This window comes from Nyctereutes procyonoides, unplaced genomic scaffold, assembly GCF_905146905.1.
Source record: "Nyctereutes procyonoides isolate TBG_1078 unplaced genomic scaffold, NYPRO_anot_genome, whole genome shotgun sequence".
Classification (NCBI taxonomy): Eukaryota; Metazoa; Chordata; class Mammalia; order Carnivora; family Canidae; genus Nyctereutes; species Nyctereutes procyonoides.
Window position 1 is genome coordinate 44,677,888 of NW_026575131.1, and position 23,191 is coordinate 44,701,078.

At 49.0% G+C, this 23,191-nt stretch overlaps 1 protein-coding gene across 1 annotated transcript in view; it reads left to right on the forward strand.

Annotated features, from left to right (window-relative positions):
* The window catches only part of ELL (elongation factor for RNA polymerase II), a 78,615-nt gene that overhangs the window by 24,244 nt on the left and 31,180 nt on the right, over positions 1 to 23,191 (forward strand). The window lies entirely within an intron of this gene.

Genomic DNA, 23,191 nt, shown 5'->3' on the forward strand with positions numbered 1-23,191 from the left:
CATGAGCATGTCTAGTAGTCATGTTTTATTTAAATGGGCACTTATTATTATTAATTGTCATTAGTTTGTTTGAATATTGTTTGAAGTCATTGATGCAGTTTTGGGAAAGGTTCTGTGGTTCTGATGGTTCTCTTGGTTTGGGGGCAGGGGCACTCCCTCCTGTTCCATCAGTGGTCCCTGGTGGGGCTTCCTGGTGCACCCAGAGCATCTAGGTGTCCTTTTGCTCACCCCTTGTCCCCTTGACCTGACAGGAGAACTGATGCAGAGAGGTCATGTGCCTGTTACCCCTGCATTGCCTCTCAAGGTTGAGGGTATAAACTTGCCATGTCCTGACTACAGCCCTTCAAAGTCAATGGGGTCATTTCCATTTCACAGATGAGAAAACTGATTAGTGCTGGGATGACATCCATCTCACCCAAGATCACATGGCCAGTTAAGGGGTGGTCTCCCTGACACTGGTGACCTTGCCCACTTGCTTGTGTCAGGGTTGTTTTTGTTTGTTTGCTTTTTCTTTCCTAAAGAATGTTGCATTCTTTACAGCATTTAGAAACTTCGAAGTGCGAACTGGAGGTCACGTGTGTGGCAGAGCTGGTTTGTGCTGTTCTATACCTTGTTTCAGCAGCCTAGTGACTTAGATCACCAGCCTATGAGACCATGCCAGAGAAGTTGAGTATCTTAATTAGGTCACATAGCTTTTATTTTTGAAATTTTTAAGAGATATCTTATTTATTTTTGAGAGAGCGTGCGCGAGAGCAAAGAGAAGTGGAAGAGGGGAGGGGCAGAGGGAGAGGGAGAATCAGGAGCCCAACACAGGGCTCAATCCCAGGGCCCTGAGTTCCTGACTTGAGCCAAAGGTAGACGCCTAACCCACTGAGCCACTCAGGCACCCCTGTCACACAGCTTTTAAATGGCAGATCCTGAAGCGGAAGTGACTCTTCTGATTTCAGCTTCTGGGCACTGAGATGAAGTTTTGCTTTCAATTCCCATTAGCTGTCAGTGACCTAGTGTGTCATTCCTGATCCTGAGCCCTTGGTTTCCTGTCCCTGCTAGGACTGGTTGATTGATGTGGAAGCTGGGCAGGGGCACTGCTCAGATCTAGATCTCCTGTAAGGAAGGGATATAACACCTTCAGGTACTGCCTCAGCTTTCAAGGAGGTCAGGTCCTTTTCTTCCAGCCCTGGGTTGGGTTTGAGTGGCCAGTGGTGGTGTGAAGAGGGAGCTCAGGACCAGGGCAGTTTTAGTTTTAGCGCCTTTAACTTTGTCATTCCTGCCTGTGTCTGAGTTTCATGTTGGGTTCTTTGTAACCCAGGCCCCTGGCTGTGTGACATTTGATCACCTGCCAGTGTGATGGTCAGCTTGTGGTGGTGTGAAGCCAGACCACCCTCAGGCCATGAGGAAGGGCCTTAAAAGGCCTCCAGAGTTAACCAGACCTCTTTCGCTGGTCAGTTACGGGGTTCTAGCCTAGTCCAGAAAGGGTTTGGATCGTACTGTGTGGTCTCACTGCTGATATATGCGGCTGCCCAGCGCCAGCAAGATGGTTCCGTTTTCCTTTCCTAAATGGATCTTCTGGCCCTCCTCTGGCGGCTGTGGCTGCCCTGGAGTTCTGCCAGGTTCTGCTCTTGACATGGCGCACATCATGAGCTGCTCCCAAAATTTAATTTCAGGCCTGAAGTAAAATGATTATAATGACCTTGGGTCGGCCAGTAGGAAGGCAGGAGACCTGATCTTTCCTTCTAGATGTTTCTTGTTACTGATGTGATGTTTACTCACTTGGAAGACCGGCATCATCTCAGGGTCAGCGCTTGAGCCCCCTCCCATGTGCCAAGGAGGTTTCTGGATGAGGCAGGGACCTACTCTGCCCATGGGGGCTTGTATGTAGCTCTCCTTCCCTCAGACAGGCTGTGTGTCACACACTTAGGCATGACAATCTTAGCTCATTGCTGTCATATTCTGACGTTTGTCTTGGAGGTGCCTATAGGTGTCTGCATGGGGGCCCTGTGGGTATGAACTGAGTCCTCCTTCCCTTGTTATAGGACACCTCTGTGGCTGTTTTGCCTGCCCTGCTCATTGAGTAACCTGGGTAGGTTAGAGATGGAAAACTAGACCATGTTTATGTCATTTCCATCCTCCTCTGAGTGGGACTTCTTGCTCCCATTTAATGGTCCCTGTTTTCCATCCAAGATGAAGGCCCCATGCTCATGCTGCCTGGAGTCCAGGGCAAGCTCCCTGGAGCCATGGTATAGAAAGGGTCTTTTGGGGATGCCTGGGGTGGCTCAGCGGTTGAGCTTCTGCCTTCATGCCCAGGGCGTGATCCTGGAGTCCCGGGATCAAGTCCCACATCGGGCTCCCTGCATGGAGTCTGCTTCTCTTGCTGCCTATGTCTCTGCCTCTCTCTCTGTCTCTATCTCTTATTAATAAATAAATAAAATCTTTAAAAAAAAAAAGGGTCTTTTCTGAAAGGTGCAAGGAAGAGCTTTCCAGCATGGCCTGGTGGGCAGCTCAGGCAACAATGGCCCCCTCTTATTACTCTCTGTCAGCTGCCTCTCACCCTCTCCTGCCTTTCTCCTTTTAAATTTCTCAGACAAATCCCTGGGCTTGTAGAAATGGTTTGTCTTAATTGGTATAAGCCCTCACTTTCCTTCTTGGTTGCCCTAGTGGTCTGGTCTTGATGCAGTAGACGAAGGCAGCCTGTGCTTGCCTCTGCTTGTCACTGTTGGCTTTAGAAACCAGACTGGATCAGAAGCAGCAGCACAGAGAGATCACTTTGTGGCTTGGCCTGCTCATTGAGGTACTCAGAGCCACACTTTTCATTTTGGAGGTTGGAGGATGTCTTAGCAGGAGGAATTATGAGGGTGGGAATGGGGCACATACTTGTCCCTGGCTAGTGAGTCTTCCTAGTTGTATTTTCCAGAAGAGAGAAGTAAGATTCAGGGAAGCTTACTCATTTGCCCAAGCTGCAAGAATAGGAAGGCAGAGGCATAGATGTGTGGCCTAGTTCTGGACTCAGAGCCCAGTTCTCTGCTCTGAGCTGCCCTCCCCAGCTTCAACTTCTGCCTGTTGTCACCTCCTTCTCTGGTCATTGAAGGGTCTTGGGAACACTTTGGGGAGAGAGAGCAAGGGGACACCCATGCACCTTAGGCCCTAGTGGCCATGCAAAGTGGCACCTCATTTGGGTCAAAATGCTGGAGGTTAGTGTCAGAAGCTGTCATGCTCATTGCTGATGATTGCTGAATTTATAAGTAGGTCACTGAGTTTACAAGATACCTGGGTTCCCTCTGGTCAGACCTAGGTGGGGCTCAGAGGTAAAGAGAACGCTGTGCTTTCACACTGCAGAGTACTTAAGTTTGGGCAGGGCCTCCCAGGGCCTGGCATGCTGATGGAGGTTGAGCTGATGGCAGTGCACAGGCACTCCCTGCCAGGGGGTATGGGAAGATGGGGCAGAGGGGTGGCTACTCCATTGTATACCACCCAGGGAACACAGTTTGTCCAGATCTGGAAACATATGGGAGGCTCCCAAGAAGGGGAGGTTCAAAAGAGGCTAGGCAGGGGGTAGGGAGGGGTTCCCAGTAGAGCCCGGGGCAGGGGGTAGGCATTCATGTCTAGGAGTCCTTTTAGTCATGTGATGTCGCGTGTCCAAGTGCACCTGTGTTCATGATGTAATTATGGCATTTTTTAAAATTTTTATTTATTTATGATAGTCACAGAGAGAGAGAGAGAGGCAGAGACACAGGCAGAGGGAGAAGCAGGCTCCATGCACTGGGAGCCCGACGTGGGACTTGATCCCGGGTCTCCAGGATCGTGCCCTGGGCCAAAGGCAGGCGCCAAACTGCTGCGCCACCCAGGGATCCCTAATTATGGCATTGTTAATAACTAGAGCAAATGCTCATGAATTTGTCCATGTGTTCCCTGCTGCGTGGAGACCCCTGCCCCACCCCATAGGTACCAGGAAACACTAGGGGTGTCAGTTCCCCAGCAGCACTGGCATGGAGTTTGGGGTATTGATGTTCCACGTCTAAGCCAACACTTTACGTGGCTTATCTGGTGAGTTCTCACTCTTTCTGCGGCCAGAAGTAAAATATGGGTTCAGAAACAGCAGATTAGGGACGCCCGGGTGGCTCAGTGGTTTAGCATCTGCCTTTGGCTCAGGGAGTGATCCCGGGCCTGGGGATCGAGTCCCACATTCTCTCTCTGCCTATGTCTCTTCCTCTCTCGCTGCCTCTCTCTCTCTCTCTCTCAGGAGTAAATAAATCAATCTTAAAAAAAAAAAAAAAACAGATTAGGCTAATTTTTTTTTTTACTCCAGTTGATTTATTTTATTTTAAGATTTTATTTATTTATTCATGAGAGACACAGAGAGAGAGAGGGGCAGAGATACAGGCAGAGAGAGAAGCAGGCTCCATGCAGGGTGCTTGATGTGGGACTTGATCCCAGGTCCTCAGGATAACGCCCTGGGCTGAAGGCTGAAGGCGGCGCTAAGCTGATAAGCCACCTTGGCGTCCCTCTAATTGACTTTATAAGTACTGTCCCAATGAGGCAATTCATGGCTGAACCTCAGTTGGGGGAGATCCTGTCAAGATAGCGAGTCATGGGCAGGGACCTTGGTCTTTTCTGGATGCGGATCCCTCTCAGGCACCGAAAATATGTAGAATTACCAAAGCAATGCTCTATGTGGAGAGAGAGTAAAGTGTTAAAGAGAAATATGTGACCTAGTAACACATTTATTGTTAGTGTATTAAATGATGAGATTCAGCAGATTTAATTGCTGCTTTATTTATTATGATTTAGAAATAGTGGTGAGTGAAATGACTTTTGAAGGCATCAGCACAGATGGCATTTGATGTGCTAAAGCATATCAGTGATGCTACCCTACTGCTGCACAGTTGACCCTTGACCAATATAGGGATTAGGGGTGCTGACCCCACACACACAGTTGAAAATCTGTGTATAACTTTTGACTCCCCAAAAACTTAATAGCCTGCTATTGGCCAGAAGCTTTACTGACAACATAAACAGTCCATTAACATGTTTTTTATGTCATGTGTTTCATATACTGTGTTCTTACAAAGTCAGCTAGAGAAAGGAAAATAAAAAACTCATAAAGAGGAGGGGGTACATGCGGGGCTCAGTCGTTTAAGTGTCCAACTCTTGATTTCCGCTTGGTTCATGATCTCAGGGTGGTAAGATCGAGCCTCGTGTCAGACTGGGTGTGGAGCCTGCTTGAGATTTTCTCTTACCCTCTCTCCCACTCCTCTCTTCTCTCTTTAAAAAAAAAGAGAGAGAGAGAGAGAGAGAATAGAATGTACTGTTACTATATTTATTGAAAAAAAAAAAACCTGTATGTAAGATGAATCTTGCAGTTTAAGCCACTGTTCAAGGTCAGTTGTGTTTGTAACAGAAAGAAGTGCTAAGTTTCAGTTAGTGGAAATATGTTTTTTTTCTTCCCACTCGAAATCAAGAACACCCCAAATTCAAGCCATGTCCTTTGGACTTCTGCTAATGCAGTGCCCTCAGGAGCTATCCTGGTGGGGGCCTCTGTAAGCTGCTCTGAGAAATGAGGAAGCTTCCAGATCTCAGTCTTGGAACCAAGGCTCCTCAGAGAGGGGGAGATGCCACTGCTGTGCTGCAGCAGGCCAGGTGGAGCCCAGAGCTTCTCCTGGTGCCAAGACTTCAGGGAGGGCTCTGAGGAGGGTAGGGATGGGTCGAGAGCCAACACCAGAGGCTCCAGGGCCACCCTGGAACAGTTTGAGCATCAAGATAATTAAGAACTCTAATGTGTTTGAGACCATAGCAGAAGACACTCCATGAATCTATATTAAGGTTCTCCAGAGAAACAGAACCAATGGAGAGGGAGAGAGACTTACTTTTAAGGAATCAGCTCCTGCAGTCGTGGGAGCTGGTAAGTCCAAATTTGCAGGGCAGGCTGGCAAGGTGGAGACTCAAGGAAGAGCTGATGATGTATCTTGAGTCCAAAGGCAGTCTGGAGGCAAAATTCCTTATTTCTCCAGGAGGCCGTGATCTTTTGGCTCATACGGCCTTCGTCTGATTAGATGAGGCCCACCCACATTATGGAAGACTAAGGTCTACCGATTTAACTGTTTTTCCCATCTTTGCTATAACATCTAGATTGGTGTTTGACCACACAACTAGGCTCTGTGAGCTAGCCAAGTTGACACATAAAATTAACTGTCAACACTGCTGATGACAAGCATGGAAATAATTGTTGGAGAAGAAGGGAAGGCTCCTGCTTACTGTGGAATGCTGAGGCTGCTAGAGACAAGAACTTGGTTTTATGGCTGCAGCCCTGAAGCTGTGAGTGGCGGGGTCAAGCCTGGACCATAAGTTAGGAATAGGCATCCACCGTAAACTGCACAGGGAGAAGGTAGCAGGGTGGCCCTGCCTGGGTGATCAGTGTTCATAGCCCCATTAGGGCAGACAGACTCTGTGCTGACAATGGGGTGTCATGGAGGGCTGCTGTCAACTCGAGGCCTGCAGCTGGAACGTACAGTGAGTTTCATCGTGAGTTGCATCAGGCAGACCTGAAACGTGGCAAACTCTAGTAAAGAAAAGGGGTGCTGGGATCCCAGGTTTGGCGCCTGCCTTTGGCCCAGGGCGCGATCCTGGAGACCCAGGATCGAATTCCATATCGGGCTCCCGGTGCATGGAGCCTGCTTCTCCCTCTGCCTATGTCTCTGCGCCTCTCTCTCTCTCTCTGTGACTATCATAAATGAATAAAAATTAAAAAAAAAAAAAGAAAAAGAAAAGGGGTGCTGTCCCATATTATCCCCAAACGGCAGTTCCTCAATGTCAAAGAACTGCTGAGAAATTTCCAGATTAAGGCTGGCTTTCGGAGGGAAAGTGATGCGAGGACATCACTGAGCCAGGTGGCAATGTGGAAGGTGGACTGTGGTGTGAAATGCTCTGTTAATAATGAGCATAATAAGCTCGTTGGCAGCTGCTGTGTAGTTGTGGAAGAGAATACCTTTACTTTTCAGAAGCATGCCATGTGTTTAGGGGTGAAACATGGTAAATGTGTGAAGTTTGCTTTCAGGTGATGCAGGAACGCATGCGCATGTGTGTCTGAATTGGTTGGTATATGATGGTATGTTGGGGGAGAGCAGCCAGGGAAAACCCACATGCTTGCATGGGCAGGTAGGGCAACTTAAAGCAGGTTAGTGTGGCATTTAAATGTATTTGCGTGGGACACCTGGGTGGCTCAGCGATTGGGCGTCTGCCTTTGGCTCAGGGCATGATCCTAGAGTTTTGTGATCGAGTCCTGCATCAGGCTTCCTGTGGGGAGCCGGCTTCTCCCTCTGTCTATGTTTCTGCCTCTCTCTGTTTCTGTCTGTCTGTCTGTCTCTCATGAATCAATGAATAAAGTTTTTTAAAAAATGTATTTGTGTGTTCTTTGAACCATTGCAGCTTTTTTGTGAGTTTGGGATTATTTCCAGGTCATGTCTAGGAGAGAGAACTGGGCTGTAGCGCTTTTTCTCTACTTTTGGAAGCAGCGTGTCTCACCTACCACACAGCACAGCTGGGGCTGCCTTGAACCTCTGTCAGCCTGGTGCCAGGCTGTTGGCCCTGGGGATCAGGTTTGATGGGACATACTCTCCTCCTAGGACTTACTTTCAGGTAGGAAGAGACCACTCTAGCACATTGGTTAGGGACATGCCCTCAGCTGGTGGCAGGGGTCTAAGTGAGTGTGCCTGGCATGAAATCTGTCTGAGGAACACTCCAATGAGAAGTTAGTGGGAAAAAAAAAAAGAGAGAGAAGTTAGTGGGGATGGATCCCAGGAGCAATGCCTTAGATGGGGGTTCACACCAGCGCTGGGTTTGAGAACCATAAAGGGGACCAATGTGGGCCCTACTGGCTGCAAGGCAAGATTTGACAGATGGTTGTATAAGATCAGAGCCCCCCCACCCCAGGAGGCTGGGTGGATCTGAGGGTTCTGGCTGGGAAGGGTATAGGGCTTTGATGTCAGCAGGTGAGAAGGCCCACTCAGGAAGGAGCATGGCAGGAGTGAGCCTGGTCAGTGTGACAGGGAGGTAGCCAGCCTGGAGGCCACCAGGCTTGCACTGCTGTCCCCAGACCTCTCCATGACCCTGAATATGTCTGATTGTACATACTTTAAGAAATATTCTTCTGAAGCTACTAGGATCGTGCTGCAGCTCTTGGGAGGACTCCTTGTTCCCATCTGCACCATTCTTACCTGGATCTGCAGTTTGCTCAGCAGAACTTGAGCTGCCTCCTGGTTTCTGGGGTGCGTCAGCTTTTGGCAACTACATGATGCTCGTCTTGTCACTTTGAGCTGAGATCATTCACTTTTGTTTTTAGGCAGGTGACAAATTGTTCTGTAAAAAGGCCATTGACAGTTTCAGACTTCTGGCTCATTCGTATTTTCAGGGCAATTCTCTTCCCCAGCAAACGGGTTAAGGAAAACAGATCTGCAGAAATGGGGAGTGCCCCACATAGCCCCAGCTGAGGATGCTGATTAACTGGTTTGGGAGGGTTACAGGTATGTCCAAAGGAGCAAGACCCCATTGATGTGGAAGGATAGGCAGTTAGGAGAAAAGACACATCTGAAGTAGCAGGGGGTCTGCTCCCTCCTTATTATTTTTAAAGATTTTCTTTTTGAGAGAGAGAGAGAGTGAGCCCAAGCAAGGGGAAGGGCAGAGGGAGAAGGACAAGCGACTCCTTACTGACCGGGGAGCCCAATGGGGGGCTTAGTCCTAGGACCCCAAGGTCACGCCTTGAGCTGAAATCAGATGCTCAGCTGACTCAGCCACCCTGGCGCCCCTGCTCCCTCCTTATTTGAGTTGGGTCCTGGCTTCAGTAAGTGCTCTGCTGCTTCCTGAGCAGGTGACCTTGAGCAAGTTGCTTGGCTTCCCTGAGCCTATTTCCTCATCTGCCTGAAGCTGATCCTGGAAACACATGGCCTTGTACATAGGAAGTCCCCACAGTTGGCACTTGAGAGCCAGTGGGCAGCTGGCAGAGCACATGCTGCTGTCTACCCTCACCACACAAGAGGTGGGCACCACTGCCCCACGTGCTTTGCAGGATGAGCCCAGTTTGGCACCACTTTCCACTGGACAGTGTGCTCTAAGGGATGCTCTGAGGGATAGTCAGTTGGTGGATCTTGGTGGATGCTTATGCATGACTTAACCCAAGAACAGGACTGATCCTTTTGTGTCATGGGAGCCAGGTGGCAGCTGATGTGCAGCTTTATGCACATGTGAGATGAACTTCACTCAACTCACCTGCCAGACGCCTTCAGGAGGAGGGTAGTTGAGGATGCTTGCCCTTCAGATATTCTTTAGCCAGCCTGTCCGTGCTTAGAGGGGTCACACTCCACACCAGGTGGGGATAGTGGGCAGAGGGCCTTTCTTAGGATAGGTCTGAAGCCTGTGGCTGAGATTATAACTGGATGAGTAGATAGGCTCTGTTCTCTAGGGCTTCACAGCTCCTGAGCATCCAGAGTCTGAAAGTCCAGATTATTCCAGGAAGGTCCATTCTGTTTGTCTAGGTGATAGAGGATCTTGTTGTCCCAAAGACAACAATTAGGCCCCCTCGAAGCCAAGCCAGGATCTGAAGGGACTGATCTGTTCTTGGCTCTAATAGTGATGAAATCTGAGTGCTTGGCAGCCGCAGGGGACCTCATTGAGAAGACACGGTGGCGCTCTGTGAGTGCAGGATGCAGGGTGTTGTTTGGTCCTGGAGCCTCCCTGTGGGACCTAGCCCAGCCCAGCCTTGGCCAGGTCAGGTTCTACTTCTTAAAAGTTAAAAATGCACAGATTTCACGTAGCCTGCTTTGTGTCAGACCCAGTGAGGGTGAGCCTGACTTCTGAATTCCAAGCCTGGCTTCCTGCACAGTGCTTGCTCCTCCAAGAGAAGGCATACCATGGGCTGAAGCCAGCTGGGTCAGTTTTCTGAGGCTTCATTGTCCAGTGTACCCACCTCATGTGCGTTGGTCACATCAATTCTGCTTTCCTTCTGTCTATACGTTAGAGAGTAGGCCCAGCTGAACCCTGGGCCCAGTGCTCTCCCTCTGGTGTCAGCAAGAGCATGTTACCAGTGACCTAGGGACTCAGAACTGCCATGTGGGTGGGCCTAAAGCCCCAGACAATTTTGGTACCTCTCTGAGATGTTTGGAATGTTCTGGCTCAAAATATTAAAACTTCTAGAAGTAGAGAGGGTGACCTAGCTCTCTGAGGAGATTGGCTTGTCCAGACATTCCCCTAAAACCTCAAGGATGTCTTTGGAGCCCTTAGTAGGGATTTCCCAGGTGAACCTCACCCTGTGTTCTAAGGTCAAGTCTCTGAACTGGCTTTATGGCAGAGGCAGCCTCCTTGGCTCAGAGGCAGTCCCCGTTCCCAGGGCCCTGGCTGGCAAATGGCAGGATCTGCCTTTTCTGTGTTCCCGAGCAATTACGATTTATTCCAGTACACTGATAAAGCTGACAGAAGGTGTTGAGCATGGCCTGGAGCTGATGCCCCGGCTGGTTGGAGGCTGGCATTATCTGGAGGCTTTGCTAGGGCACGATTGGGTGGGAAGGCTGTGGATTCGCAGCAGGTGCCCAGGTGACAGGGCTGGACCAACACTGAGTACTGGGACTGGGAAAGGTCCCTGACCTGGCAGCTCCCCGCTAGCAGGTCATCCTGTGTGTGTGACAAGGATGTAGAAGAGTGACCTTTCACTGGATGTAGGCACTGACCAGAGGCCATGGAGTACCACTGTGCCCTGAAGGGAAGAGAAGGCTGGGTTTGCAGCCAGGGCTTTTATATGTCTGTAATTTGATCCTGCGTCTCCTGGGACACGTTTGTGGCGCTTTGGGATGGGCAATGAGACAGGAGATATACAAGTTGAGCCCACTGTGAGATGTGGATCATCAGGCAGCCCGAATCCCAAGCAGTACTCCAGAGGACCTGGGGCCCTTTGCTTTCTCCACTGTCATTTGATCTTCTCTCAGTTGTCTAGGGAGTGGAGCTGTCATGTCCCCCACCCCTGGCCACCAGCTCTGGGCCAGAGTCAGGTTTGATACTGAATTCAGTGCCTGGTGTGATGAGTTTTAGTTGAGTTAGAAAAACAAAAGAAGCCCACCCAGCACTCGGGCTCCTCTTGAGGCTGTGTCAGAAGAGCGTACAAAGTGTTCTGTGTGATTTCTTGCTTGTTTATCTGTGTTTCCCGTGCATTTTCGTTTGCCTGGTCAAGGACTCTGTGAGAGAGATGAGAGGCCAAGCACACACCTTCCTGAGGTTGTCTCCTGCCTAGACAGAGGACTCTCGGGTCCTGGGAGCAGAGCGAGGGGCTGGGGGCTAGGAGTTCTGTGCTTGGGCTTGCTCTGTCCCAGAAGGTGAGTGGTAACACAGGCAAGACGAGATTTGAGGTTTGGCCGTTTGCCACCGTAGGGACAGGGGCTGAGTCCAGCCCCTCCTCAGGTTCTCCTCAGCACTCAGGCTATGTACACTGGGAGGCATGCAGCAAGTTCGAGGTAGGGTATCTTCTTAATTTTTCTATTTGAGGAAAGGCAGAGGGGAAAGATGAAATAATAATGAGACCAAAGTGTTGAAAAGAGGGCCTGGCTCCAGCGTGAGTTGCACGACTCAGAGAGGTGGTAAGGGCTGGCCCCTCATGATAGACACACACCCCTAGGGGGAGGCCTGGGACTGTGGGGGCATCTTGTAGAGGGCTGTTCTCTGTTGATGGAACAGGGCTCAGTGGTATAGAAACACTTCAGTGTGAAGTTTTGTTTAGTAGATGTTTGTCTCATCCCATTATCATGGGGTTATGCACCTTTCATAGAAGTTTGGATAAATTGTGAAATTGGATTAAGATCCAGTGAGGTGGTGACTGAGCATGAGCCATGTGGGTACCCCAGGACTGGTCTCCCTGTGAGATTGAGATAAGCTCTGTGTGGAATGGAGACCCCAGCCCCTCTCTCCTCTGTGACCTCCAGCATCCTTGTCTTCTCTTTGTGCCTAATTTTCCTCACTTGTAACAATGGTTATCTGATCCCTGAGTGGTTGAAGATGGGGTCTTACAATGGAGGTTGGCCGTCCAAGATAACACAAGTTGTTGTGTTCGATTTGGCTGCAGATTCTGTGCCGAGCCTGTGCCTAACAAGTCCTTGCAGCACCTGCTCTGGTTAGGGCTCAGATGCTGCCCACTCTTATCTGAGTGGAACATAGGCCATACCCTGCCCTGTGGGTTCTTCACTTCCTGTGACCCACTGTACCCTATGTTCTGATTCACTTGGTGTCCCATCTGTAGGGTCACTGCTTTAGGCACCCAGGGTTAGTCATGTTGACTGATACAGAGAGGAACACAGGGAACCCAGTGGTGTAATGGTCTTGGCCCTGTGTGGCCCTGGCCCAATTTGTTGGATGTAATAGTGTGTAAGTCTTGAAGCAGTGAAAACTATAGTCAGGGTGAGGGGCAGGTGTGGTGGGAGGACAGTATCTGGCCCACCCCACCAGGGTCATGAGGCTAAGTCCAGATAGTGTACAAGTGGTCAGCATCCAGGAAGCATACATGGCCATGATTCAGAGAGTGTACAGACATGGGAATCTGAGAGAGACACTTCACTGGGGACTAGTGGGGTAGAGATGGGAGGGCTGGACCTGGCCATTCCCTAGAGCTTCTTTTTCGGGAATGGGAGGGAAAATTGGCAAGAATGGCAATTTAGAAGATTTTCATAAAATAGAACTATTTTAAAAAAGAAAGTGGGTAGCTATAACACCATCAAGAGCAAGTTCCATAAAAGAAGAAATTGATAAGTGCTGCTTCATCGGAATTAATACCTTCTCTTTAAAGGACACTGTTATAAGAAAGAAAAAACAAGTCATGGACTGGGAGAAACTTCAAAACTCATGTGATAAAGCTCTTGTATCCAGAACATACGTAGAACTCTCAAAATGCAATACTAAGAAAATGACCCAGTTTTAAAAAATGTGTTACAGCTTTGTGTAGCTTCACCACAAAGATGCAAGAATGGCAAATTAGTCCATGAAAAATGCTCCACATCATTAGTCAATAGGGGAATGCAAATTAAAATCACCATGAGCTACCACTTCCCACCTATGAGAATGGCTAAAATAAAACAGCCGACAACCCAAATGCTGATGTGAATAGGGAGCAGCTGGATTTCCCTCGTTGCTGGTGGGAACACAAAATGGTGCAGCCCCAGGGATGTCTGGGTGGCTCAGCAGTTGAGTGTCTGCCTTCGGCTCAGGGTGTGATCCTGAGATCCAGGATCAAGTCCCACATCACGCTCCCTGTGGGGAGCCTGCTTCTCCCTCTGCCTGTGTCTCTGTCTCTCTGTGTGTCTCTCATGAATAAATAAATAAATCTTAAAAAAAAAAAAACCCACAAAAACAAAACAAAAAACCCAAAATGTTACAGCCCCTTTGGGAGACACTTTGGCAGCTTCTCATAAAGTCAAACGGATATTTACCAGAGGACCTCCCAATTGTTCTCTTGGGTGAACTGAAAACTCATGTCTGTACAAAATCCTGTATGTGAATGTTTATAGCAGCTTATTCATTGGTCCCCAGAACAAGAGATGAGCCTTGTGTCCTTCAGTCAGCAAATGGATGAACAAACTGGTATAATAGAGTAGGTTAACAATAGTAAAATGGAATGGACTTTGGAGACAGCAGCATGGATGAACCTCAAAGGCATTCCGCTAAGTATGTGTGGTCAGCTTGATAAGGATCTGATAAATGTCCAGGACTGAACCCCTAGAACTTGTGAATGTGACTTTAGATGGAAAAAAAGACTTTGTAGATGGGATTAAGTTAAGAATCTTTAGATGGGGAGATCATCCTGAATTATCTGAGTGGGCCCGAAATGTAATCACAAGTGACCTTATTAAGAAAGAAGCAGAAAGAGATCTGACACAGAAGAGGAGAAGGTGATGTGACCATAGAGGGAGAGACTGGAGTGGTGTGGCCATAAGCTGAGGGATGCCTGAGGATTCAAGAGGCTGGAGGAAGTAAGGAAGGCTCACACCTTAGAGTCTCTGGACAGAGTACAGCCATGCTCATACCTGGATTTCAGCCGGGGAATACTGATTTTGGGCTTCTGGCCTCCAGGACTGTGAGAGAATACATTTCTCTTGTTTTCAGCCACCAAGTTTGTAGTGATTTCTTACAACAGCCACAGGGAACTCTGTATGATTCCAGTTACGTAACCTGGAGGAAGCTCCCTGGTAGGGACAGAAAACAGATCACTGATTGCCAGGGACTGGGAGTGGTGGAGGGTTGGAGGACAGGTGGGTACCGGGAAAATCAGTGGAAAGAAGGTGGCCTTTCTAGTCTGCCTTTGTTTGCTGACCCAGGAAGAGCAGACAAGACACTGAGGGGTAGAGGTTGTCAGGGCCACAGTTAGGTGATTTGTCTTTTTTTTTTTTTTTTTTTTTTTTATCCTCAAACTTCCTATGTACCTCCATGAATTTAGATGGAATATGTTCTGTGCTGGCCATCGTGTGGGTCCTGATTTCCACCTAGCCCTTGGCCACTTGGAATCTCTCTCTTTGCTTTTCTGTGTCCCTCCACGTAGTGATGAAAGTGTTGCTATTCTCCCTGGCTGTACTTGACGGAAATGGCCCCTCATGGTCATAGACACTGTCTAAACTCTCCACAGCCTCGGCATCCTGCTCAGAATTTGCCAGGAAGTTGCAGGGAGGATTCCTTGAAAGGAGTTTCCCAATTGTTTGTGCTTTACTGGAAAGGAGGGGAACAGTTGCCAGGGCAGCAGCCAGGCCTTTTCTCAGGACTTAGCTTCCCCCTTTCCCCCTTTCCCCCTTTCCCCCTTTCCTAGCCACATTCTGCTCAGGAGAGGATTGATGGATTGATCATAGCCCCTAAGAAGTGCTGGTGCTCTTCACTTGTGCTTTGTCAAGACTTTTTTTTTTTTTTAAAGATTTATTTATTTAATTCATGGAGACACAGAGAGAGAGGCAAAGATAGAGGTAGAGGGAGAAGCAGGCTCCCCACAGGAGCCCAATGCAGGACTCGATCCTAGATCCAGGGATCACAACCTGAGCCGAAGGCAGCCACCCAACTGCTTAGCCACCGAGGTGTCTGGAGAGACTCTCTTTAAGGAGGAACAGACCCCTACCCCCCAAAAAAAAGGAACAGACCCCTCCTTTTCGGTCCATTTTCCACAGGCAGTCTGTGTTATGGAGGGCAGGCCGTGTAGGTTGCAGGGAGTATGTTTACCCACGCAGAATTGACACTGAGCCCCACGGGCTGGGAGGGGTGGTGTCCAGTGCTGCTTTTTCCACACAGGCCCAGTGGCAGACGTTCTGTGGCCCTCTCCAGGTCAGGACAGTCCTCACTTGTCCTACCTCTGCTGGCTCTGTCCCTTTTCCCCAGATGATGTGCAGACCCTGTGCTTGTCCCTCTCACTGGCCTTGCCCCCTGTCCATTCTGTGTGGTACCTGTGTACTTTTATTTTAAACCTTTTATTTTTAAAAAATATTTTATTTATTTATTCATCACACACACACACACACACACACACACACACACACACAGGCAGAGACACAGGCAGAGGGAGCAGCAGGCCCCATGCAGGGAGCCCGATGTGGGACTCGATCCAGGGTCCCCAGGATCATGCCCTGGGCTGAAGGTGGCCCTAAACCGCTGAGCCACCCAGGCTGCCCTATTTTAAACCTTTCACATGGAAATGTTAACATGTGGAGATGACAGAGATGAGAACCATGGGCCCTGTGCCATCACCCAGCCTTGCCCTTTGTGAGTGCCTGACCCTTCACATCTCAGCTCTTCCCAGCGCCGTCCCCCCTTTTCTTTGTTTAGTCTTGCTGGAGCATTTTTTTAAAAATATTTTATTTATTCATGAGACACAGTGAGAGAGGAGAGGAAGAGACATAGGCAGAGGGAGAAGCAGGCTCCATGCAGGGAGCCTGATGGGGAATTCGATCCCGCTCAACCGCTAAGCCACCCAGGTGTCCCTTGCTGGAGCATTTGTAAAACAATTCCAAGTATCTTCATTTCACTCTTGGCTTTTTCAATGACCAAGTTGAATGGTAACAGGTATGGACTGTTTTTTTTTCAGATGATCTTTACACAGCTCTGTGAGAGCACCTGAGGCACAGCCCCTGGCACCCTTGTAAGACTGTCTCCGCTTGGGTCTCCATGTGGCTGGGTCCACATAGAGCCACACGTGATGTCCATGTCAAGTCTGGTAATTTATAGCACTCCATCCTTCTTCCTTTTGTGCCATCCATCTGTTGGAGAAACCAGGTCATTTGTCCTATGGAATGTCCCATATTATGGCCCAGGTTCTGCTCTGTTAATTGCTTTACCCTTTGTTTTCCTCAGGGCAACAATTAGCTCAGGGCTTCTCTGCCTTGACACTGCTGGTATTGGGGGCTCGATCACTCTGGGGTGAGGCTATTGTGGGCACAGCATCCCAGGTCTCCATGTACCTGAGGCCAGCAGTGCCCTCTTCTCCAATGAAGTATATCTCTGTCCCATGGGGCTAGGATCACCCAGGTGAGAACCCTGAGTGGAACTCAGAGTGCGTTACCCAGTGTACTTCCTGAACCTGGAGGTAGATTTTGTAAGCTACATCCTATTGCTTTGCCTGGGAAATGCTCTGCTCCATGGGGCTACACAGGGATTCTGGCCATGGTGAAGTTCTAACTTGTCCTCTCCAGGACCTAGCATAAAGGGGTCTTGGGCAGCATTCGATGCCTCCTCCCACAGGGCTGCCTGTTCCCTCTACTTGCTCCCTGTGTCTTCCATCTTTATGATACTTGCAGGGTGCTCTGTGGTGATGCCTTCTCACTGCCCATCTCCACCAGTCCTCCTGACTCATTTGGGCTCTTGGCTAAAACACAGCACCAACAGTGACACTTGTCCCAATGAACTCCTGCCTTTTTTTTTTTAAGATTTTATTTATTCATGAAAGAGACAGAAAGAGAGGCAGAGACATAGGCAGAGGGAGAAGCAGGCTCCCTATGGGGAGCCTGATGTGGCACTTGATCCCAGGACCCCGGGATCACACCCTGAGCCAAAGACAGACACTCAACCACTGAGCCACCCAGGCGTCCCTGAACTCCTGGTTTCAAACCCTGCACATGCCCAGTAGGAGATGGTGTTCTGCTACACAGAGTCCTGATAAGGCCAGTGGGAGCGGTGGCTCTTGAGGACCCCATACCACTGTCCATGCCTGTTACAGTCACTGCTGTCACTGGGCTGCTCAGCCCCTGGGGAGGATGTGACTTGTGAGCCTGTGGTGGGAGTAACGGGACCACTCAGGGGGTCTGCAGAGACTAGAGGCATTATGTGTAAGCCAGCCTGAAGCATAAGTACTGAGCATGATGACGCATGCAGACAGGTGGTACCTTGTGCCAGAGACTGTTATAGGAAGTTACATTACCTGGTGACTCGCTAATCACAGTCTGGGGGAATAACCCAAAAGCTGCCAAGGCAACAGGGAAATGGACAGCACTCCGGCTAGTCTGATGGACCCTCCTGGCCTGGGCATGTTTGCCACCTTTTGCTTTCTGTCCTGCTGAGAACGCGAGGTAACAGGGTGACAAGGCTCCCCTAACAAATGGTATGTCCCTGGTCCCATAAGCTGTTGCCCCTGCAGGGAACAGCCAGCCAGAAGGCAGTGATTGGATTGCCAGAGTGTTGCAGCTGCTGGGAGCCAGGCTAGGTGAGTCCAGAGGGTAACCAATGGTCCTGCTGTGAAGGCATCTCGGCAAGGGCTCTGGCTGCTTGCTCCACAGACACTGTTGGTGCCACACTGTGGTGGTGGTGGGGGAGTCCACAAGCCCAGGGGAAGCCTTGCCCCCACTACACTACTGCTGACTTCCATTTGCACCATGCCTTCTCACCCACTGCCACTGTCTCACTGCTCTTCTGCTGCTCAGCATCTCTGCACTGGCCTCCTCCTGCCTTGGTTCACATCTGTTCTCTTGCCGTGTGCAATAAACCCCTCACTTGATCCTTCTATGTGCAGTCATGGGCACGTGGTGAGGTAGCCAGTTGTCCTGCCCTGCGTGCCATGCTCTGTGAGGCATGGCTTGGGAGCTGAGGGACTCAGGAAGTGCCCCTTGAATACATAAAGGGGAAAGTTGGTCGAACCACGCTAGAGGTGCATGTCTAGCCTGTTCAGGAGGCAAATGTGTAGAGTCTGGCTACTGCACTCTCCCAGGGCCATGGCTCAGGGAGGTCAGGGTTAGCTTGGTACTGGGAGAGCACAGCTCTCGCATTAACCTTGTGCCTCAGGTCATAATGGTGTCCGGGCCCTGGGATAATTTGCTTCTATCTCCCCAATCCCGCTCCACCCAGTCCTTGTGCCTCATTGCTACCCTTAGAAAGGCTGCACTTCCAATCCTGTGCTTCATCACTGTTATTTATGCCTTGAATAGTCAGTGATCTATAGAAATGTAACAATGAGAAAAAGTCTCTTGTGTTCATATACATAACCCCGTGACCCAGTGTTCTTGACCCTGTGTGCAGATCCACATGTCCATCTGGTATCACTCTCCCTCCTCTTGAAGGACTTCCAGAACCTTCCCTATAGTGCAGATCTACTGCAAAGATTATCTCCGCCTTTGTCTGCCTGAACAAGCTTTTGTTTCACCTTCTCTTTTCACTGGATAAGTTTGGCATTCATTGTTCTTCTCTCAGTATTTTACAGACCTTCCATGGTCTCCAGGCTTTTTTCTGATACTTAGCTTTAGGAGTCTCCTCTTTGCTCCTTGGTTCGTAGCATGTCAGTCAGTGGTCATACTGATTTGCCTGTGGTGTGCTGTGACATGGTTCTTTGTTTTCCTGCTGGCATTTCTTAGATCTTTGGAATTACTGTGTTCCTCACATTTGGGCCATTATTTCCTCAGATACCATGCTCTTGGGATTCCAGTTATGCATATGTTGGAACTCGGTACCATTGTCCCACAGTTCACCAAGGCTGTGTTCATTTTCCTGTAGACTTCTTTTCTTTTCTTTTCTTTTCTTTTCTTTTCTTTTCTTTTCTTTTCTTTTCTTTTCTTTTCTTTTCTTTTTTCTTTCTTTTCTTTTCTTTTCTTTTCTTTTCTTTTCTTTTCTTTTCTTTTCTTTTCTTTTCTTCTTTTCTTTTCTTTTCTTTTTCTTTTCTTTTTTTCTTTTTCTGTAGACTCTTTTCTGTGTATGATTCATTTTGGATAGTTTCTGGTAGTTTGTCATCAGGTTCATCACCTTTTCTTCCACATTGTCCCATATTTATCCCACTTCGAGAGTTTTCCTTTCCAGATATTACATTTCTCAGCTCCAGAAATTCCATGTGGCTCTTTCCTCCTACCTCATATTTCTCTTCTCACCAGTTCAAGTTTCTTTTAAGCCCTTGAACATTTTTCATATGTAATAGTTGCTCTAATGTGAGGCCCTTGTCTGTCAGTTACGTTGTCTCTGTCCTTCGTGAGTCTGTTTTCATTGGCTGAATTTTCTTCTGGGTTGGGGGGGGTCACATTTTCCTATAGCTTCACATTGTCTGGAGGTTTCTGGTTTTGGATACCAAGTGTTGTGAATTCCATGGGGTTGTGTGGTGGATTTTGTTATCTTTCTTGAAGTGTGTCACTTCTGCTGCTGGCTGCTGGCAGGCAGTTTGGTGAGTGGTGGATCAGCTGATCCTGCGGAAGCTTGTTTCTGAGATTTTTTTTTTAGTAAAAGGAACTGAGAGAAACCTTTACTTGAGGGCTAGTTTAGCTCCACTGCTGAGTGGGGTACAGTGAGGACTCCCTTGGACTGGCCATATATGGCATCTCTCAGGCCACATCCTCTGTCTTGGGGCCCTGGGTCAAGGAGTGCCCCCGAGCCTTCAAGGGGAGCAGTTTAGTCCGCTTTGAGGATTCCAGGAGAGTCTTCTGCACTGCCCCCTACTCCAGGGGCCTCTGCCCACACATCCAGTCCCTTCTGCCTCCCCAGCCCGTGATCTGGAAAGTTTCTTGAGGCAGTAAGCTGAGTGGTCAGAGGCTGCCACAGGGGCCCATGGCATTTGGGATTCCCCTTAGCCTGCCTGCCCCACCCTGAACCTAACCTCCTGGACTCAGGAAAGGTTAAGAATTGGTGAATTATTCAGCTAGCTTTATTCCAGTTGGTTCTTGGAGGTGACAAGCTTGATGCATTTTGAGTCATTCAAATTTACTTTACAGTAAATAGCTGAGAACTTATGTTTAGAAAAATAAAAACCTCACTTTGGTCTAAAAACAGATTTCCATTGCAAGTAGCACCCCCGCCCCCAACTAAACAGTGTGTGCCAAAGACCACTCTAGTGGATGCTGGAGATACACAAGTGGTTTCAGTACATTTTAGAACCCTTCAGAAATTTCTCTTAAACCTTCTTATAATGATTTTAATTCTGTATGCTTCATTAAAATGTTGCTGGGTCTCTTATCTGGGAATTTGTGGCAGGTGGGATGGTCACATGCCATTGTGCAGGACACTCTACATCAGATTCCTGTAGCCCTTGGAGAGGTGACCCAGCTGGCACCCATGGTCCCTCCTAGAAATCTTAAGGGGTGTAGGGGCACAGTGGTGAGCAGGTGCCCAGTGTCGAAAAGTCTGCACAAAAGGTCAAGGCAGCCTGCCCTGGGGTGGAGGAGCTGATGGGCAAGAGCCACAGTTGACTTATGCAGCCTTAGTAACACAGATGACCAGGGTTAGGTTCTGCTGGGCCTGTGAATGTGGCAATGACCGTGACTGGCTGTCCAAGGTTGGGTGGCGTGACCTGAATGTCATTAGAACACACCTTGTTGTCTAGTGAGTCTGAGGGCACTGAGGGCTGCTATTCTCTTTGTTCTGATGTCTTACCAAGTGGGGCCCCTTGCCCTCTGCTGCCTGCACAGAGCTGGCAGTACTTAGATGGGTCTGGTCCTGGTGTCTGTTTTTGTTAGTGGCTATAGACAGGGGTTTTGTGGGGAATCACCCAAGTATGTATGTGATAGAAGTGTATTGCTCTGCTGAGGGCAGAGGTTCTCCTGCTAGAGGGAGGACACACCAGGAGAACTTGTATAGCCAGGAGCCTGGTTTTGTGATTATAGCCAGGCCATATGGGAACATGCATTTGGCATTGTTGAGAAAGCCTGGGTTTTTAGGCTTCTCTGCCAAATGCTCTAATGGGTAAAGTCCACTGCCCTTGGAAAGTGGGTGACTGCAGGAAAGGAATCTTCTAGGTAACTTGCTTGACAGCTACCAGGCTAGTTAAATGCTTCACAAAATGGCCTACAGGGAGCATGTGGACCAGGGGAGGTTGGCCCACTACGCCAGCTGGTGTGGGCGCTGGTGGTTGTCATCCAGGCACTATTGTGGCTGCCCTGGTGCCTTCTGGGGAAATGCACCCTTTCTGCTTCCCCCCCATTATTACTCTAAATCCAGACTTGCATTGTCACCATTGTCATCACCCCTTCCCCCAGCCTTGGAACACACAGGCCTTGCACTGTGTTGATAGTAGAAGCACATAGTGCTAGAGTTAGCCCCAGGCTGGCTCCTAGGTGGGGGTCTGAGCTAACAGACCTGGAGGGTGCAAGAAGTAAGCCCCAGGTGCCCTCTGCCACTGTGGCATCCCATGTCTCTACTCTGGGCTTTGTACCTGCTGTTCCCTCTGCCAGGAGCAGCCTGCCTGCCTGCCTTTAATGATCAGGTGAGGTCAGTAGAGAGTTCATAGGACTGCATTGCCTTTGCTGTGGTGTTCCTGTGTCTTTTGCTGTTTCCTTCCATCTACTCTATATCCTGTGCTGAAAATGTTTAACAGACTGGAATATCTCCCCTGGGTGTTCAGGAATCTTCTGTGTTCAGATGATATTGGTAAAAGCCAGGAGTCTTCAGAGAAAGGCCCTCTGTGAACTTGAGAGTGTGTCACAGCTGTTACGGAGGTGTGTTGATGGCCCATAGAACTTACTGTTTTAGGTGTAGAGTCTGTGAATGTTAATACAGTGCCCTAGAAGCTACCTGCAGCCACTGCCCACTCCCATCCACAGCCTAAGCACTCACTGATCTGCTTTCTGTCTCTTTACTTTTGCATTTTCTGAAAATTTATATGAACAGATCATATAATGCAGGATGTCCTATGTTGAGGTGCTCTTAGCCAGTGGCTTTGAGATTTGTCCCCTGTTGTGTCCATCAGGAATTTGTTCCTTTTTATTTCTGAGTAGTATTCTGTTGTTACTTTGTCCACCAATTAATGGACGTTTGAGTTGTTGCTGCCTTTTGAATACTAAGAGTAATTCTGCTGTGCACATTTTACGTAAGTTTTTGTGTAGACCCGTATTTTCAATTCTCTTGGGTCTGTCCCTTGGAGTGGAAATGCTGGGTCATGTGGTAAATTGTGTTTAACCTTTTTAGAAACTACCAGATTGTTTTCCACAGTGGCTCTGCCGTGTGCGCTCCCACCAATGTGTTGGGTGTTGTCCTTTTTGTTTTAGCCGTCCTGATAGATGCATGTTATCACCCTGGGATATCTGCCCTTCGCTGATGATGAATAGTGGCTTTTCACACACTCATTTGCCACCTTGCAGGTTTTCTTTTTAGTCTCTGTCTTTAACCCAGTCCCAAGCAAAAACTGCTTAAATGTTGTGTCTCCAAGGACCTAGCCAGGCCAAGGACCCCATAGGTGCCACGTTTATCATTCTGTGAATGTCAGTGAAGCCCGGGGGGTGGCGGTGGATGCTGTCTGGTTGTGGCTTATAGGATGGGTCAGCTGGTCCTGAGTCTGCTTTGGGGAAAGTCTGGCCCCTGTCTCTGAAGCACAGCAACCCTTGTGCCGGCAGAGGCTGGTTTCTGGTCCTGGAGGAGGACAGGGGGCTGGAGGATGCCCCATGTCCAATGGCCTGGGAGTGAGAGGTGATGTGCTTTGGAAGTGTAGGGTGGTTTCTAGGGCATCAGATCTTATGGGGTAAGTGCTAGTGCTAGGTGTAATCTCTCAGGATGTTTGGAAATTCTGTTGCCCCAAGTTCACTGACAAACTGCTCCAGATGACAGAGTCCTTGAGATTTTTGGCAAAAGAGAGGGCTCCTGGTAAACAAAGTGTACATGTGTAGTGGGGGGAGAATTCATGCGTGGCTTGTGTGGTCCCAGCTGGCTGAGCCATGTCTGCCTCATACAGCCACAGCCCTCATCTGAGCGACTAATGGACCCATGCACACCATGAGGCCAACCTGCCGGTTGGCTGGTTCGTCTCATG